Raw genomic sequence first — 17,453 nt, 5'->3', positions numbered from 1 at the left:
CTGAAGATCTATTTGGACCAACCAATTGTTGTGAAGAAGGAGATCCCTGAGACGGAAATTGTTGAACTCTTTCAGATTTATAACTGGATGATGTTTCTTGCGCTTCTTCTGAACTAGAAAGATAGTACTGAGAAACCCGGAGGGATCGTAAACGACTTCTTCAATGGCCTGCTTTGTTAGTAAAGATTGTACTTTGTCGTGAACCAGACAAAATTGGTCTCGGGAAAAAAGGAGAGGACGAGGCAGATAGGACTGACAAGGTACCTAGTACAACTCTATGCAGTATCCTTGAACCGTCTGGATCACCCAAGGATCTGAGGTTATAGAAAGCCAAGCGTTTAAACACAAGCCGAGTCTGCCTCCTACTGGAGGAAGGCCAGAACTGAAAGTTCTTACCTGCGAGTTGGTCTCCTTTGGATCTGTATCCCCTGTTACGGCCTCCGCGGAACCGGTGGGGATAGAATTGGGGTTTGTACCCCCGGTAGAAGTCGAGTTGTTTGCCTTGGATGTAGGAGCCTCTGCCGAGGGATTGCCCTCTTGACGAATAACGGCTGGCAAATCGACACCTTCCTTTGCCGGCCTTTCCAAAAACACGTTGGGAAAAAATTGTTTTCATCGACGAAGGAGCTTTGTCCAAAGAATTAAATTACAAGACATATCTGCTCATTTCCTTGATAAAAGAATCACCAAAGAGAAGGCCATCTGCATTGAGACCTTCCTCTTTGGAAGCCAAAGATCTGAGTTTGGGCTCAATCCTGAGCACAAGGCTTTTGTGCCATTCATGTGAAATATAGGCGTTGGCATTGCCTAACATGCATATCGCTTGTTGAACCCAGTTTGAAAGTTCCTCCCGGGCCACTTGAGTGCCCTCCATTTTTGCCTCGTCGGCTAAATCAAAAATCCTAGTCAGAGGTCCAACTAGGTCCAGAAGTCTGTCCTGGCAGTTCGACCAGGCACAAACAACCCCTTTCTTGGGATCCTTCCCAAATTTACTAAAAAATTGTAACATATTGGGATCAATAGATGGGGTATCAGCCACCTTAAGGGGAAGGGAAGGTCTAGGACATATGGACTTCAATTTGCCTCTAGATGTCTTATCTAGTGCATGCCTCAGGTAAAAGGAGACGTAGTCCTAAACATGATTGGAAGGAAACCATTCCGACAAATTAGGATGGTGAATTGACGTAGGGTTGAACATGAGTTCACCATCATGATCCACCAGATCATCAGGCACTAAATGAGGAGAATTCACAGAAGGAGAAATTTTACACCTTTTCTCCAAAGGCCCATCATCATATATATCGTCACTCATAGTGTCTTGTAAGACATCATACCCATCACTGTCTGTGTCTCTAATATGTAAGCTGTTAAGGGGGGAGGAAGGGAGCCCTGAAGAATTCGCCTCTCGTGGTGGAGGCCCAAACTTGACAGAAACGCCTTTGGGAGGCACATATAGGGTTGCCACATGTTTCTTTCCTCTCCTAGGAGGATTATCCTTGGGGTTCTGCAGCATTCTGGATATGGAGGCTTCTAAGTTTTTTTTAGATATCTAACATAGATACAGAGACAGCATGTTGGACAGAATATTGATGAAGGATTTTAAATTGTCCTTCATGGACTGAGTCTGTTCATCCCCAGACATGATTACAGTGAAAAAGGTGAAAAAATGGAAATATAAAATTGAAATATAAAATTGAAATAACAAAAGACAAGGAAAACCTGTCAAACGAGCAAAAAACCCAGACCTGAAGGGTTAAATACAGCTTGAACGAGGGAAGGGAGGGTCTAACAGTGAGAGGGGCTGGATGGGGGCATGATATGGGCGGGACCCAGAGAAACGTAGGGCAGACAGAAAAGCCCTCACCGATAGTAGCGGTGTAAAAGAAGAAGGGAGCCGGCACGCGACACTCTTCTGCTCTGTGGCACTGCTGAGAGGGATCGGAGGAGCGAGGAACGACGCGAGCTAAGAATACCTCATACAAGCAGAAAACGAATGTTAGTGAACGTTCGATTAAGGGCACATGCGCGCATAACTAGCGCATGATAATGGTGGACGCCCGAGAATGCGCATAAAGCAGACTAAAGCGCAATAACAGAGCCCAATGGGGGCTTGGGGGGAGCCGAGGTTTAACCCAGTCTCTCCCCGGGCTTATCGGGCGGGTGGAACGGGCCACGGGGAGATCGGGGACATCTATTGGGTAATTTGACAGGATGGGGTGGGTCCTTAGGGTGGGTATATAAGGAGTGGGCTGGATGTAGGCGGCCTCTTTTGGCCATTGTACACACCCAGGAGGCGGTACTGTTTTTGGGGGGCGTTTTAGGCCGAGAGTTGTAGCAATTTGTCAAGGTATTCTTTGGTTGTTAGGGGGTTGTCATGGCAGCGAATAGCGTAGTTCAGGCTTTGAAAGTGTTACAGGAGGCTGGTAGGGAGGATTTAATTAAGGAAGGTGTTTTAGAGCAGGCGTGGGTTGGGCTGAAACGGCCGAAGAGGTCTTCAGCAGAGCGTGTTACTGCTGCTGTTTTGGCGTGTACATCGCCCAAGAGCCCCAAGAAATTTAGGAAGTTTAAAGTTAAAAGCGTAGCAGGCAGGAAAGTTTCAGTGTCACCAGAGCGGTCGGAAGGCATAGAACAGGGTTTGTTAAGCTTACCTGGTGTGAGTGGTATGCAAGGAGGTGGCGCGCGTTTGATTAGGAGGACCGGTTCGTCTTTAAGGCAGCGCATGGCTGCTCTAGGGCGAGGCTCCTCCATTAACATGGCAGCGGGTGCAGGTCGGGCAAAGCGGCGAGTGTGGGGAGTGCACGCTTGCAGAGCGCGATGAGTGCGGTGCCTTCAGGGGGCCGGTTGGTGGCGTGTGGGGCGTCAGCGCGCACGTATAAACGTGCGCGCACGTCCCGAAAAGCAGCAAAACAAGCCCCACTCGCCGTAGAGAGCGGTGGGGAGCGCGGTGACGAGCATTTTGAGGAAAGGCCATTGGGAGGGGCGGCCAAGATGGCCGCGCCCTCGGGAAGGGCAGTTTTTGGCTCTCTCGAGCCCGATAATCTAAATGTAGGTGTCGGGCAAGGGGGGGCAAAAATTGTGGAATCGGGTATTATTATTATAGATTCTGAAGAAGAAGGAGAGATTGAGGAGGTTGAGGGCTTGAGTGGTAAAGGTAATATTGAGCAGTCTGAGGCAAGCGAGAGGGCTGGTGGTAGCAGGTCATTACAATGGGTGCCAAGGGAGGTTAGTCCCATTGTGCAGAGAGTGCAGGAGTGGGAGGTGGCCAATAAGTCAGTGTTCATGGCATGGGAGCAGGTTGAGTTTGTGGACGAGCAGGGTGCGGTGCTTCGGGGTACCATTTCAGGGGTGACTAGAGATGATGGGAGGTCAGGTTCTGCGCAGGTGCGGTTAGATTTTTGGCAGCAGGGTGCAAGGGCGTACCTTTCTGGGTGTAACAAGGCCCATGTTCATGAGCGGCATGGGTTGGCCTCGGAGTGTCAGCGGTTTGGACGGCCAGCTGATTTTCCAGTACCGGTGGAGGTCAGGGCGCCTCCGGCACATCAGTTTGAAGAGAGGGCGCAATCCGGAGCGGTTCGCCCGACTGCAAGGGAGACATCAGTTCATGATATTGAGTCTTTAGATCCTTTTTTGCGGGAAACTCGGGTGATTCCTGCTAGCCGGAGCGCTAGTTCAGGTCTAGTTCCCGAGGAAGAGGAGTTGGATTACGAATACGAAGCTCCGGTTGTGGATGTGCGGGCTGTGTCGGCTCCGAAGACAGTGTCGAGTGGACAGGCGGTCCAGGGCGATTGTCTGTCATCACGGCGTGAAGTGGTTGGCGGGCTGCGCAGAGGTGAGGTATCTGGGGAGGCAGGTTTGTTGAGTAGGGATGAATCAATTTTGGGGCGTAATGCAAAGAATGTGGATGTGGCTATTCAGGTGGAAACGGGGGATGGGTTAACTGAAAGTAAGCCGGAAGGTTCATTTAATGCTACTCCAGTGGTTACAGGTAAGTCAGTGGAGGGTCAGGTGAGTACAGGGGAATTGGGTACGGTGGGACAAGCGGGTTCTAAAGGAAAGAAGTTGCCATATATGGGAGTGTCGATGCCTTTGGGGGCGCATCTCACTCAGAGTTTAAAAGAAAACATTTGGAAAGGCGAATTTATTGATGTTTTTAAATTATTACATAGGGAAGTACAGGCAAAGGAAGGATCAAAAGAGGAGGAGTGGGAGTTGGCGAGGAGACCGAAGGTGCCAACGACTATTGAGAATTGGACGTCTGCATTTTTAATCTATGCAAGTGTATTATGCGAACGTTTTCTGGATCTCTGTGTGGCTTTGTTCAAGTATATGGATGTAGTGAGAAGGGCCCAGATGGATTATGGGGGCTTTGGATGGTTCCGCTATGATGAGGAGTTTCGGGCCCGTAAGGCTATTTATCCGGAGAAAGTTTGGGGGGAGATTGACAACGAATTGTGGATGCAGTGGTTAAGAACTGCAAGGAATGCGCCTACTACACATACGGCTAATGGCTTACCTGTTCAATATAAGCCCTTTCAGGGCCGTCCCACCCAATTTGGGGTGGGTTTCAGTCACAGGGGTCAGTTCCCCCATAATGGGGCATGTTGGGCATTTAACAGTGCGTTGTGCACCAGTGCAAATTTAGACATGATTGTGCCAATTGTGGAGGCAGGCACCCGGCCTACCAATGTTTTGGTGGCTTCAATTGGTCTGGACAGGGGGTGCAGGGTAGAGGAGCAGATAGAGGCAGGGCTCACGGACAACAATTGGCAGGTAAAGGGCCCTATCCTATTAATTTAGAGGTTGTAGGTTATTGGTTGCAATTTTACCCGCATGTAGAAGAGGCGAAGTCTTTGTTAAGAGGTTTTCAGGAAGGTTTTAAACTTTGTTATCAGGGTCCGAGAGTGAGGAGATGGGCCAATAATTTGAAGTCAGCAAAGCAGTTTCCGGATGTGGTAAGGGCAAAACTACAGAAGGAATTGGGTTTGGGTAGGATTGTTGGTCCTTTTCATAGTTGGCCTTTGCCTAATTTGACCATTTCACCTCTTGGAGTTGTACCTAAGAAGCAGGAAGGGGAATTTCGCCTTATTCATCATCTGTCATGGCCTGCAGGGGCATCGGTAAATGACTTTATCGCTCCTGAAGATGCGGTTGTTCATTATGCATCGGTGGATTATGCAATTTCCTTGGTGAGAAAATGCGGGCAGGGTGCTGAAATGGCAAAATCATATATTCAGATGGCGTTTCGATTGTTGCCGGTACACCCAGAGGATTTTTCATTGCTAGGTATGCAGTTTGAAGACGCGATTTACGTGGACAGGATGTTACCAATGGGTTGTTCGGTGTCTTGTTCTCTTTTTGAAATGTTTAGCACGTTTTTACAATGGTTTATACAAGGTCAGTGTGGGGTGAAGTTTGTTACTCATTACTTGCATGATTTTCTAATTGTGGGCAGACCTCTGTCTGGTGAATGTGGTGAGGCGCTGGTACTATTTCAGAGGACTATGGCCCAGTTCGGTGTTCCTTTGGCTCAAGAGAAGACGGAAGGGCCTTCAACTTGCTTGAGTTTTTTGGGAATCGAATTGGACTCCGTTAAGATGGAGGTGAGGTTGCCACGAGAGAAGGTTCAGCTGCTGATTTCCTTGTTGGAGGAAGCGGTTAAGAAGCCGAAATTGGAATTACGTCAGGCTCAGAGTATCTTGGGTCATTTGAATTTTGCTTGTAGAGTTGTTCGGGTCGGCAGAGCATTTTGTAGGCGTTTGGGTTTTGCAATGAAAGGGGCTGTGCTGCCCCACCATCACAATCGGCTTCGGGCGAGTGTGAGAGAGGATTTGAGGATGTGGATCGTTTTTTTGCAGCAATTCAACGGTGTTACCATGTTGGTTGACGAGGTTGATTGGATTTAGCAGATTCAAGTTTTTTCGGATGCTTCTGGAGCCTATGGTTTTGGGCTATTTTGGGACGGTCATTGGGCGGCGGAGAGTTGGCCTTTAAGCTGGAAGAAGGCTAAGCATAGCATTGCCTTTTTGGAATTTTTTCCTTTAGTGGTTGTGCTGTTTATGTGGGGTTCGACCTTTGCAAACAGGAATGTGTTATTCAATGTGGATAACCAGTCAGTGGTTAATCTTGTTAATTCGCAGAGGGCGAGAGATGAGAAGGTACTGAAGCTTCTGCGAGTCTTTTTGCTAAAATGTTTGCAGTTTAATGTGTTGTTTAAGGCAAGATATGTTCCAGGTGTTAATAATGACTTGGCTGATGCGTTCTCGTTTCCAGTGGCAGAGATTCTGTGGGCTGGCACCGGGAGCAGATGTGCTGAAGACGGCGGTTCCCAGGGAGTTATGGGAATTAGGAGAGTGAGGATGCTGGAGCTGGTTCAGCAGTCCATAGCTTCGTCCACTCGGAGGAGTTATGAGCAGGCCTGGTTGGAGTTTTTACAGTCAGGTGCAGTAAAACGGGAGGGGGGTTTCGAGGTTTGTGAGATGCGGAGGGAGGATGCCATCCATTTTATTATGCAGCAAATTGAGTTGGGCTTGTCAGCAGTTACAATATCAGGTAAGTTGTCTGGTATTTCCTTTTATGGGAAGTACTTCTGGGGTTAGGATCCGGTTGAGGGCGAGCTGTGTAGATGACTGATTGCTGGTTGGGCAAGGGAGGGAGGGGCGAGGAGGGATCGCAGGCGGCTCATAACATCGCAGATTTTGCAGGGTTTGCTGGGGGTTTTGGTGGAGGTTTGTTTTTCGCATTGGGAGGTTAGATTGTTTTCGTTATGTATGTCTTGGCTTTTTCATGGAGCGTTGCGGGCTTCAGAGCTTTTGGGTTTGAAGGGAGAGGAGGGTATTCTACAGTCTGATGTACAGGTAAGACAAGGGTTGTTATTCTTTGGTTACGGGTATCTAAGACTGATCAGTTGGGGAGGGGACAGGAGGTGGTTTTAGGTGGTAATGGATCTCCCACTTGTCCTGTTAGTTGGTGGGGGTTGTGTGTATGGTTTTTGCCGTTGTCATCAAGGTTGGTTTTCATTCATGAGGATGGTTCAAGTTTAACGGCTAACCAACTTATGGTTGTTTTGAGAAGGTTTTTGGTTTTCTTAGGCTTGGATCCGCGTTGTTATGGCACACATTCATTTCGGATCGGAGCAGCTACGGAAGCCAGGGCTTTAGGAAAATCAGATGGTTTTATTATGGGTTTGGGGAGATGGAAATCGCAATGTTTTAAGCACTACGTCCGTTAGCGTATTGCAGGTAGGATGTTGGGGTTGTATGTTTTTTATTATTCTCTACACTGTTGTGCTTGGGCAATTCTTATTTTTCTTTTTTCCCTAACTTTGTATATTCTCTTTTCTCTTCTTCTTTCTCTTCTTCCTTCTTAATTTGGTATTGTGAAGATTTTTTCACGTGTGTTTTCCCGGTTTTCTTGTAGGTTGTGTCGGGGAACCTGATGGGAGCTGTTCCGTCTGGATAGTTGGGCATTCTTTTGTGCAGTGGGCGGAGAAGCAAGCTGCTTGCAGGCATTTTGGAACACACCTAGGTTTAGATGGAACGAGAATTAGGGTCATTTGGGTGGGTAAGAGCGGCATGAGATGGGGTGAGTTGTTGTTGGTTCTTTCGAGGAGGATCGAGAGAGGGATTTGCCCAGACCTGTTAGTTATTCATCTTGGGGAGAATGATTTAGTTTCCTTGTCAGGTATTGGATTGTTGAAAGCAATGAAGATGGATCTGGTCAGGATTAAGGAACGTTGGGCAGGTACGCACATAGTTTGGACTTGTATGGTTCCTAGGCGGGTGTGGAGAGGAGCATATTCCTTTACAGGCATAGAAAGACGAAGGAGAAAAGTGAATAGGGAGATGAGGAAATTCTGTGAGGAAAAAGGTTTTTCCTTTTTGTTGCATGAAAATTTGGTTATATCATCGGTTGAGTTGTTTCGACAGGATGGGGTCCACTTGACATTCATGGGCAATGAGCTGTACCCATTGGATCTCAGGATTATGATCGCAGATTTGTTGGGGGAGAAGCTTTGGGATTGTTAATTTGGGGGGGTGGGGCAGGAAAACTCCTGGTGGGTTTTCCTGGGTGGCGGGGGATTTACACGGAAAGGCTTTGGGGGGGGAAGGGGATGATGACAAAGATTTGAGGGCAGGGAGGTTTTAGCAAGGGGCACAAGGGAGGAAAGGCAGGGGTATCTGCAGAAGGTGGGCAGCAGGACAGATGGGGAAGGGATTGTTCAAGGGCGATTTGGGGAGTGGAAAGTTTAGAGGGTGGGGGAGGGGTTTGGAGAGAAATATTGTATAGTGAGGTTTGTAGTTTTGTGAGGCAAAAGCCAAGGTTATTGTTTTTATACCAGGCCTGTTCTATTAAAGTGGCCTTTTATCCCTTACAACGAGCGTCTGTGGTTTTGACATGAAGCGTTGTTTCATTCTGCGTCGGTACCAGTGAGGAGCTGCGAAGGTTGCGATGAGCAGTTCTGCGTCAAGTTGAGTTGTTCTTTGTCGGTTCAGATGAGCCACCGATCAGTGGCTGCGAGGTGCGCGATGCGAGGGCCTTTGTTGCGCTGTGTTGAATTGCATTACTTTGCTTCAGTTCTGAGGAAACCTAAAGTTGGGCCAGGAGGAGTATGCTCTGATGCCAGCCAAGGGTCCAGGACCTGGGGGACACCTCTTGGGGATCAGGACTCACTCCAGCAGTGGCCAGCAGCATGGCAGAGGCAGGGACGGTTGAGTCTGGGCAGCTGGGCAGATACAGGACAGGTTTCTGCAGCTTGCTATGTTCCAGTCGCTCAGAGCAGGAAGCCAGTCAGCTAGCCCTTGGAGTAACTCTGGTGGTTCTGGGTTCAAGGAACAGGTCCAGTCTTCCTTACTCAGGCAGCAGGGCAGCATGGCAGTCCTTCTTGCAGCATGGAAGTCCTTCTAGCATTGGGACATTGTCCTTCTTTTGAGTCTTCCACGGACCCAGAAGTGATCAAAAGAGTGGATCTGAGGGCCCCATTGTTATATCTGGTACCCCTTTGAAGTTGGAGAAGCGTCTGGAGTTTTCCTCCACAGATGTGTCTGGAATTTCCTGCCTCCCTGCCCCGGTCCCAGCCTGTCTGGGGGCACAATAGGCTCATATTAAGTCCCTTGTGTGTGAGCCGAGCAATGTCTTTGAAAGTGCACGTGTGACAGGTGATGGCTCTGCCCTCCCCTAATCAAGCCAGAACCTACTGTAGGGATGACCATCATTCATAAAAAAGGAAGATTTAGGCCTGGCAAAATGGTTATTTTGCCAGGTCAAAAAGGCAGATTAAAACTGCACAGACAGGGTGCATTGGCAAGCCTGAGATATGTTTTACAAGACTTTGCTATGGGGTGGGGGGGAGGGTACAATAAGTGCTGCAGGCCCAGAAGTTGCATTTAATTTACAGGTCCTTGGTACATGTAGTACCACTTTACTAGGGACTTACAAATAAATTAAATATGTCAATTAGGTGTAAGCCATTTTAAAATGTTTAAAGGAAAGAGCACAACTACTTCAGCACTGGTTAGCAGTGGTAAAGTGCACAGATTCCTAAAAGCCAACAAAATGGGTTCTGAGATAGGAGGGGTGAAGGCCTAAGGTTTGGGGGTGTCCCTGCACAGAGGGCCAGGTCCAAGAGGATTGAAAATGTGATTACTTCATTGACATGCTAGAAGAAACAAAAGACATGAAAATAATCAAATACCTTAAGAATCTAGATTCAGGGCAGCCCAACACCATAGTGAGACAATGGACAAGTTCACAGAATGACTAGAAAAACTAAGCAAGCAGTGCCAATTCGACAGATTCAATGATGAGGAATTCATGCACATCAGAATCATAGATGGGAGTCATTCTGAAGAAGGAGACACATTCACTAGAAAAAATGCCAGCCACAACAAGAGTGGAAGAAAGAGTGGACAGGAAAACTGCAATGATGAAATCCAACAATCTAAAGAAAGTATACTGGCCCTAAAGGCCAAAAACAATCTCTCAAAGACAAACAAGGATCTGCATCTGGGTGGGCACTGCGAACATGCTACAGATGTGGACTGTCATATCCACATGAAGGGAAATGCCCGACCATGGGGTAGGTGAGCAAAGGTTGTGGCAGAGAAAACCATTTCAAATCTGTCTGCTGCACACAAGTGGAGTGTGGGACAACAGTGCGCCAAACGACACCGATGAAGACAGCAGAAACACACAGGTACAGGTCAAAAGATAGAGAAAGGCACCACATTCGGGGCCTTGAAACCAAACACAGATGGCAACCTTCATCCTAAACATCCAGCAGATCATCTGCACAATTGACATAAGGATAGAGCAAGATAAAGGCAACTCTTTAATGAAGACAGCCAACAGACTAGATCAGCTGGAGTTGACGGTCAGCCTTATTATTGGGGGCCACCAACCACAATTCACAATAGACGGTAGTGAATCCTTGAATGCCTTAGTAGCACTGAACCTTGCTTGAATGAAACATAAACCTTGCATGCGTACAATTCACATGCAAACATACACGTGGATGCACCAGAACCGCTAAAAGTGCAAAGACAAATTTGCAATTGATTTCCAATATTGAGGACAGAAGGTCACTGAAGAAATATATGTCATAGATAAACGAACCACAATGCCACATATCATCTACCTCTACACAGCAACATGCCTAGAAATATTGACAGTAAGATATCTCAAAGATAAAGTTTACCACATGGTAACATCTAAAGCAGAGAGCAAATGCCCAGTAGTCCACATGACAGTAAATGGCCACCCCACCACTTTCATAATTGACTTTGGAGCATTGATCAACATGATGTGCATAGAACAATTTAGGAAACTCCAGCCAGTGTTGTAACTGAAGCCAACTCATGTCCAAGTATACACATAGTCATACTCCAAGCCATTGCAAAGCCTCAGATAAATCACTGCGACATAAACACATGTCAAGCACCATCAAGGCCATCCTCCACATGCTGCAAGTAAAGGTGGCAGAAGCTTGCCTCCACAGTTTTACCCCCACAGCAGCTATGGGTCTCATAGCTGTCAACTACAACATACAGACCAGCCTGCTGGTGACGTAAGCCCTCCCCATATTGTTCAGCGGACTAGGTAAAACGAAAGACACTAGAGTCAAGCCACACATAAGAAGCAGTCTATCTGGTGAGCCAAGGGCACAGGCGAGTTGCATCCCACCTGCAAGAGACTGTAGAGAAAGAAATCAGAAACCTCCTTACCCTGGACATCATCTTCCCCGGGTCTACCCGACTGTAGTACTACCAAAGAAGGATACAAAGAGAAACATGAGGATATGCGTTGACATAAAACAAACTGAGGCCAGTGAATGCAAACAACACCCAAGCCCACACATATGAGAGATGATCACAGAGCTGAATGGCCCAAAGTTGTTTTCAAACTCAACCTCAACAAAGGATATCAACAGCTAGAGCTTGAGGAATGGCCCAGGTACATGATTACATTCTCCACACACCTATGGTTTTTCCGTTACAAATGTCTGAACTTTAGAACTTTATCAGCAGCAGAAATGTTTGAAGAGATCATCCGCTGAGTTATACAATCTGTAGGCAATGCATTCAACTACAGTTATAACATTCTGGTGTTCGGAGTGTACTACAGAATAGTAACATGATGCCACATTGCACAGGACATGCCAACTGCTCATGGACACAGGTATCACACTAAACATTGGAAATATTAATTTTACAAAACCCAAATATGATTCTTTGGATACATATTTACAGAAAAAGCAATGACTGCCATACCTGAACAAAGACACGGCGCTCACCAACACATCCACCCCACAGGAGATAGGCTCACTAAGATCCTTCCGAGGCATGGCAAGCTACTGTGAAATATACATTAAAGACTGAGCAAACCTCTCAGGCAACTGACAAATAACATGCAGACGTGAAATCGATACTTGAGTGCAAGAAAAATTTTCTTAGCATCAAGGAGGTGATCAAAATAACAACAGGTATGGCATTCTTTGACCAGAAACTTCACCCAGAAGTCATTGTGGATGTCAGCCCAGTTGGGTCGGGGACGATACTGGCACAACACAGGAAAATCCCAGAGTCTCTGCATCAAGTACGTGGTGGGATACACCAGCCAGAGCCTATCCAAAATGGAAAGCTCACAACTAGAGAAGGAAAGCCAATGGTAGTGTGGGTGTGCAAACACTTCCACACATTTATATATGGGAAAAGATATACCATCATAATGAACCATCAAGACCTACTAGGAATCTGTGGAAGCCCAAAAGTAAAAATGCCTTCAAGAATTGAAGTATGGGTTGTAAGGCTGGAAGAATGACTATCAAATCATTCACAAACCAGCAAAAGAATAGAACCCTGCAGATTATTTATCATGACATCCACTGAAGCAAGTGAAGTCAGACCTATCTCTTCTCTGCCAAGGGGAGGTCAGAGCAGTGCACTGTTTTGCTACCAATCGGGTCCCTCTGCCCTCTAAGAGCTTCCACCCTCTCGGGTGAACACCACCTCCACTGGTGCTCGCCTCCTGTGTCACAGCCGCACCTTGGGGCTGCAGTTGTCACCTCTGCAGCCTTGGATGGGGCTCTAACGAGCACCTCTGGGTCTTAACTTTAAATTCTGTAGTGCTAGGGGTGCCATTTATGTTGAGGTGTGTCTGTAGGACTTGTCCGTTCAAGTGGCTAACTTCACTGCTCACTTCCTTTGGTGTAGGTATTCTATCTTTAACGCCAATGGCATGATACTTTTGTAAATTACATTCATAGTATTTCATCAAACAGTATTAAGGATATGATATTTAGTACCATATCTACAGCTCTGAGGTAGATTTAGTACTTGCAGCTTTCATTGCCCTCTTAAATTTTCATTTTGCCTTAAAAAAAATTACTGGCTCGGCCTATACGGAGTTCCCACCTTGGGGCTTCACCATGACTTAGTTTATCTCCTGCTCAGCTCTGCATTTTCTCTTTGGAACCAGCTTGAAAATTTCACATCAAGTAAGGTTTATTGTCAATTTATAAACAAATCATTACAATAAAATACAGAGAATTAGAGAAATGAGAACCCCCATCTAAAATTATATATAACAAGCATTTGCAATGCAACGGGTCTCGCGTTTGCTCATGTTAGAGCTGATCGCGTTGTAAACTCCTAACTCGACTTTCCACCTATCGGGCAAAAGTGCATTTATGTACATAACCCGAAAAAGTGAAATTAACTATGTAAAGCGCTAGACTTCTGCCAAGCGAGATCGCGCTCGTAAATTAGAGAAAAAGAAGTCCACGAGCCCGATGGAAAACAGCGAGCCTCGCCTGTTTTCTGTACTTGGTCACTGCGCTTGAGGAGGGACAGCCACCGGAAAAGGCATGACGTATGCGTGCCTTCGACTAATGAAAGCAAGCAGATTTTATTAGGCAAGCCCACGAACCAATAAAAAACACTGACGTGACGTTGAGAGGACTCCGAGCCCTTTTCTAAACACTAAAGCGTCTCGCTGCGATACGCATGCGCGAGCGCATGCAACGCAGGCTCGACCCTAAAAAACTATAAGAAAAAGGGCTGCCAAATGCATAGTCTAGAAAGTTCATACACACCTTTGGTATGTTTAAAAAGTAGCAGCTGCATTTGACAATTCAACTATTGTGCTTGCCTTGGTGGGACCTACCATTTACAGAAACTAACAGGCATTGGCAATGCCATTTGGTCTGGCTTTTGAGGAATGGCGTATGGTAAGTGAAGCATTACCAATAAATAGCATTGGAATAGATACGTATGTGTGGAAGCAAAGACCTGTACAATAATATTGGTGTAGGTTAAAAGCTCAGGTCACAGTTGCACTATCAAGCCAGGCCTAAACTCTCATTTATCTTAATGACTGCCCTCCTCCCATATGTGCTGCTCCCAGAGAAAAACAACATACATTATCTACTGTGTCATGTGCGTGCCCGTGAAAATTCATGCTCAGGCAGCTGGATAAATAAACAAAATGATCATACCTGTGTCGAAGTAAAGCACTTTTTTGTGGATGCATACAACGTCTGCCCACTCAGAACATGTACTCCTGGCTCCCAACATGTGGGTGGAGCCAAAGCCCCTCTCTAGTGATATTCACATAATTGTCTGGTGACAGCTGTACTGTAAAGCCAGACCATAAAAAGGTGTTTTCGCCTAACTCAACCAAATCCCTGTCAGTTCCTTACACAAGCAAAACACAAGAATCAGCAGTTAAACATCCATCTAGCATTTCATTTTGACTTCCTTACATTTGACGAGTCTGGCAACCATTTGCTCCAAACGAAAATTATGGAGCAAAGATTACATTCAAAGAATGACAGTTTAGACAACCTGCTGTGTCCTGAGGACAATGGCCAGACAGAGAAAAACAATATGTATTGCACTGTCAATCTTTTGTTGAAAAAGATGCCTAAGAAGACCTTCTTTTGTATATTAGAAGCAAAGGAAAACATTGATGTAAGGTGACTCAACACAGATTGTAAGTTAGGTGGGGTTGAAGCTTGCAGTCAGCATAGCTGTCCTGTATACACACTGAGAGCTTAATTTCCCGAAATACTTCCATGCCCCCACTGCATGGCAAAGTCTTTGTATGTGATTTAGCTACAGATTAATAGATGGAAACTGAGGACAACTGTTCCCTCAGTGTTTACAGTGGACATAAGTACTCCAGCTGCGATCCCTTCTCTGAGCTGGAGTGAAAGATTGTATCACAGAAATGTAAGGACCTAGAGAAGTAAAAAAGAATTTAGTTCAGGCAGTGTTATGCTACGAGGCTTGGTTTCAGTCTATTCCAGAGGCACACAGGAATCAGATTCTTAGCTGTCTAAACTCCTGCTAATGGTTTGAAATTGTTGACAGTGGATGTATATATGTGGATTCTAGACGTAAGTAAGTTATCTGGGTACCAATCTGTCACAAATAAGAGTCAACTAAAAGGTGTCTCTCCCAGAAATAGTCTGAATTCACAATAAAAGGTGAGATTAAAAATGTGTATTCTACACTTCGACCACCAAAGCAAATGGTATCATGTTATGATGTATGAGGGTTCTAGGCATCGTGGGTTGCGAGCTTGGAGGCAGCGGGGATTCGAAGGTTGGCGGTTGATGGAGTCGGAGCGGGAGCATAACACCGGGTTGTGTATTTCATGAAATAAACTTCAATCAACAAAGCTACTGGTATTTTCCTGACGTTACTTCTCAGCATTTTTGGCAATGAGCTGTGTGAAACACAACCCGGGTTGGCTTCGTCACAAGCTTCGCTGCAGGCGCTTCCTACCTGTTTTCCAGCTGGGTGTGTGGATCGTTGGAGGCCCGTCGTGTCGACTGCCGCTTTGGACGTGGAGCCGGGCACTTTTTCTCTCTGCTGTTCCTTCATGGGAGTGATGTTTGGCAACAGCGCGGCAACTGCAGAGGAGGTGAGGGTTGTGTAGTGGCTGCCGCTTTGGACGCAGTGCCTGACGCTCCTTCCCTCCACTGTTTTCTTCGGGTGAGTGGTGCCTGGGAGCAGCGCAACAACTGCCGTCCTCAACGGGGGGGCCGGGCTGACTGAAAACTAGACCGCATGCACGGCAGGAAGTGGATGAGGCTCATTGTTACAAGCAAAAGTGTTCCTCATTACTTGTAAAAAAAAATAAAAAAATGAAAACACTAGACTGCAGCAGACACTCGAGTGTTCTGATTACTTGTAAAAGAAAAAAAATGAACTAAACACCAGACTGCAGCAGATGCTCTGTGAGTACTGTTTCCTGTGCTGTTTATATTCAAGGAAGGAAGTGCAGAACACTCTTGCTATTGGTTCTAATTTGCTCATTTAATTGGGAGCATTCTATAGCAACCATTTTACAGGTTTACAAAAGAAAATAAGGAAACTGTAATCTATGCTTAACTCTGCATCTAGACCATAAAAGTTGTGGCTTCAGTTGAGAACATTATTATGCCACCTTTCTTCCTTCAACAAGCAGGACCGCCCGAGATTTGTTGGGAAGACTGGATTGAAGTTTTGGAAAACTACATTATAGCCCTTGACGGTCAGAACTTTTCGTTGACCAGAAAGAAGGCGATTTTGTTAAGTGCTCTTGGTAGTGAGGGGCAGCGCATTTTTAAATATTTGCCAGTAGCTTTCGGCCCTAATGGTCAGCCTATGGATGACGTTTTTAAAGAGGCCGTAAAAAGGCTAGAGAAACGATTTGCAAAGAAGGTCAATTTGGTCATGGCCAGATATAAATTTTACACTCAGCATCAAGGGGATCACAAATCCATTGATGAGTTTGTAGCTAGATTAAGAGAATTCTCTATTAATTGCCGGTTTGGTAACATGACGGAGGAACTGATCCGTGATCAGCTGATTGTGAACATAATTCTACCTTACGCCTAGTATTAAGAAGGCTGGAAGAGCATGGTCTAACACTCAATCAGGAGAAATGCAACTTTTTGGCGGAGGAGGTGGAGTATTTGGGTTATGGTGTGGCTATGGGTTCAATCAAACCTAAACGCTCCTTATTGGATGCTATAAGTGGACCACCTGCCCCAAAGGATAGGGATCAATTAAGATAATTCCTGGGGTTGGTGGAATACTACGCTAAATTAGTTGAAAGGTTTGCTGAGAAGTCAGAAGATCTAAAGAAATTGTTGCACAAAGGGAACAAGTTTGAGTGGCAGGAAGAGCAGCAGCTTTGTTTTGACAAAATTAAGAAAGAAACGTGTCAAGCAGGCATATTATCAGTGTTTGATAGAAGTCTAAAATCTGCACTTACCGTTGATGCCAGTGCTTCTGGTTTGGGTGTAGTGCTTTCCCAATTTCACAGAGGTGAAGAAAAGACTGTGGCTTTTGCTTCGCGTACTCTGACAAAGGCTGAGAGAAATTATTTGGTCATAGAACGGGAAGCCTTAGCGGCGGCCTGGGGTGCCGAATATTTCCACGTCTATCTGTGGGGTTTGCCATTCGTTTTACGAACGGATCATAAACCTATGGTCAGGATTTTAGCTCCGGGGGGGTGCAGGGAAGGGTTCGGCCAGACTAGCCAGGCTTGCGGCAAGACTTCAAGAATACATCTACACCATTGAGTTTTTACAAGGGTGGAAGAACGTTCAAGCAGATTGCTTATCTCGACTGTCTCTGAACTGGGGGGAGGTGGATGATCGTGGTGTGAGTGATTCTAATGAGGAAGGTGCTGTTGCTACTGTTCATGATGTAGTGGATAGTGGTACCGGTTCATTTTCGGGGGCGCATTGTGAAGAGAAAATTAAAGAGGATTTGGTGATAAACAATGTAATCAAAATGATTAAAAGTGGTGCGGTGAGAGAGAGTGCCTTAGCCCCGTCTGTGAGACCATATTTGAAAGTCCTGGAGGATTTATCCGTTTGTGATGGTGGCGTGATCATGAAGGGAGATTGTTTTGTTCCTCTCCGGGGTTGCGCTTTCGTATCTTTCAACTGGCGCATGAGG

At 46.1% G+C, this 17,453-nt stretch overlaps 1 protein-coding gene across 1 annotated transcript in view; it reads right to left on the bottom strand.

The window, feature by feature from the left end:
* Positions 1–15,503, bottom strand: part of REM2 (RRAD and GEM like GTPase 2) — a 388,579-nt gene extending 373,076 nt beyond the window's left edge. Inside the window, exon 1 of the mRNA XM_069238241.1 lies at positions 15,285–15,503. The gene's annotated coding sequence lies outside the window, so the exon portion shown is untranslated. The remainder of the gene's footprint in view (positions 1–15,284) is intronic.
* Between the last annotated feature and the right edge of the window lie 1,950 nt (positions 15,504–17,453).

This window comes from Pleurodeles waltl, chromosome 6 (genome assembly GCF_031143425.1).
Source record: "Pleurodeles waltl isolate 20211129_DDA chromosome 6, aPleWal1.hap1.20221129, whole genome shotgun sequence".
NCBI lineage: Eukaryota > Metazoa > Chordata > Amphibia > Caudata > Salamandridae > Pleurodeles > Pleurodeles waltl.
The sequence above is the reverse complement of the archived record's forward strand: the minus strand, read 5'-3'. Positions and strand labels throughout refer to the sequence as shown.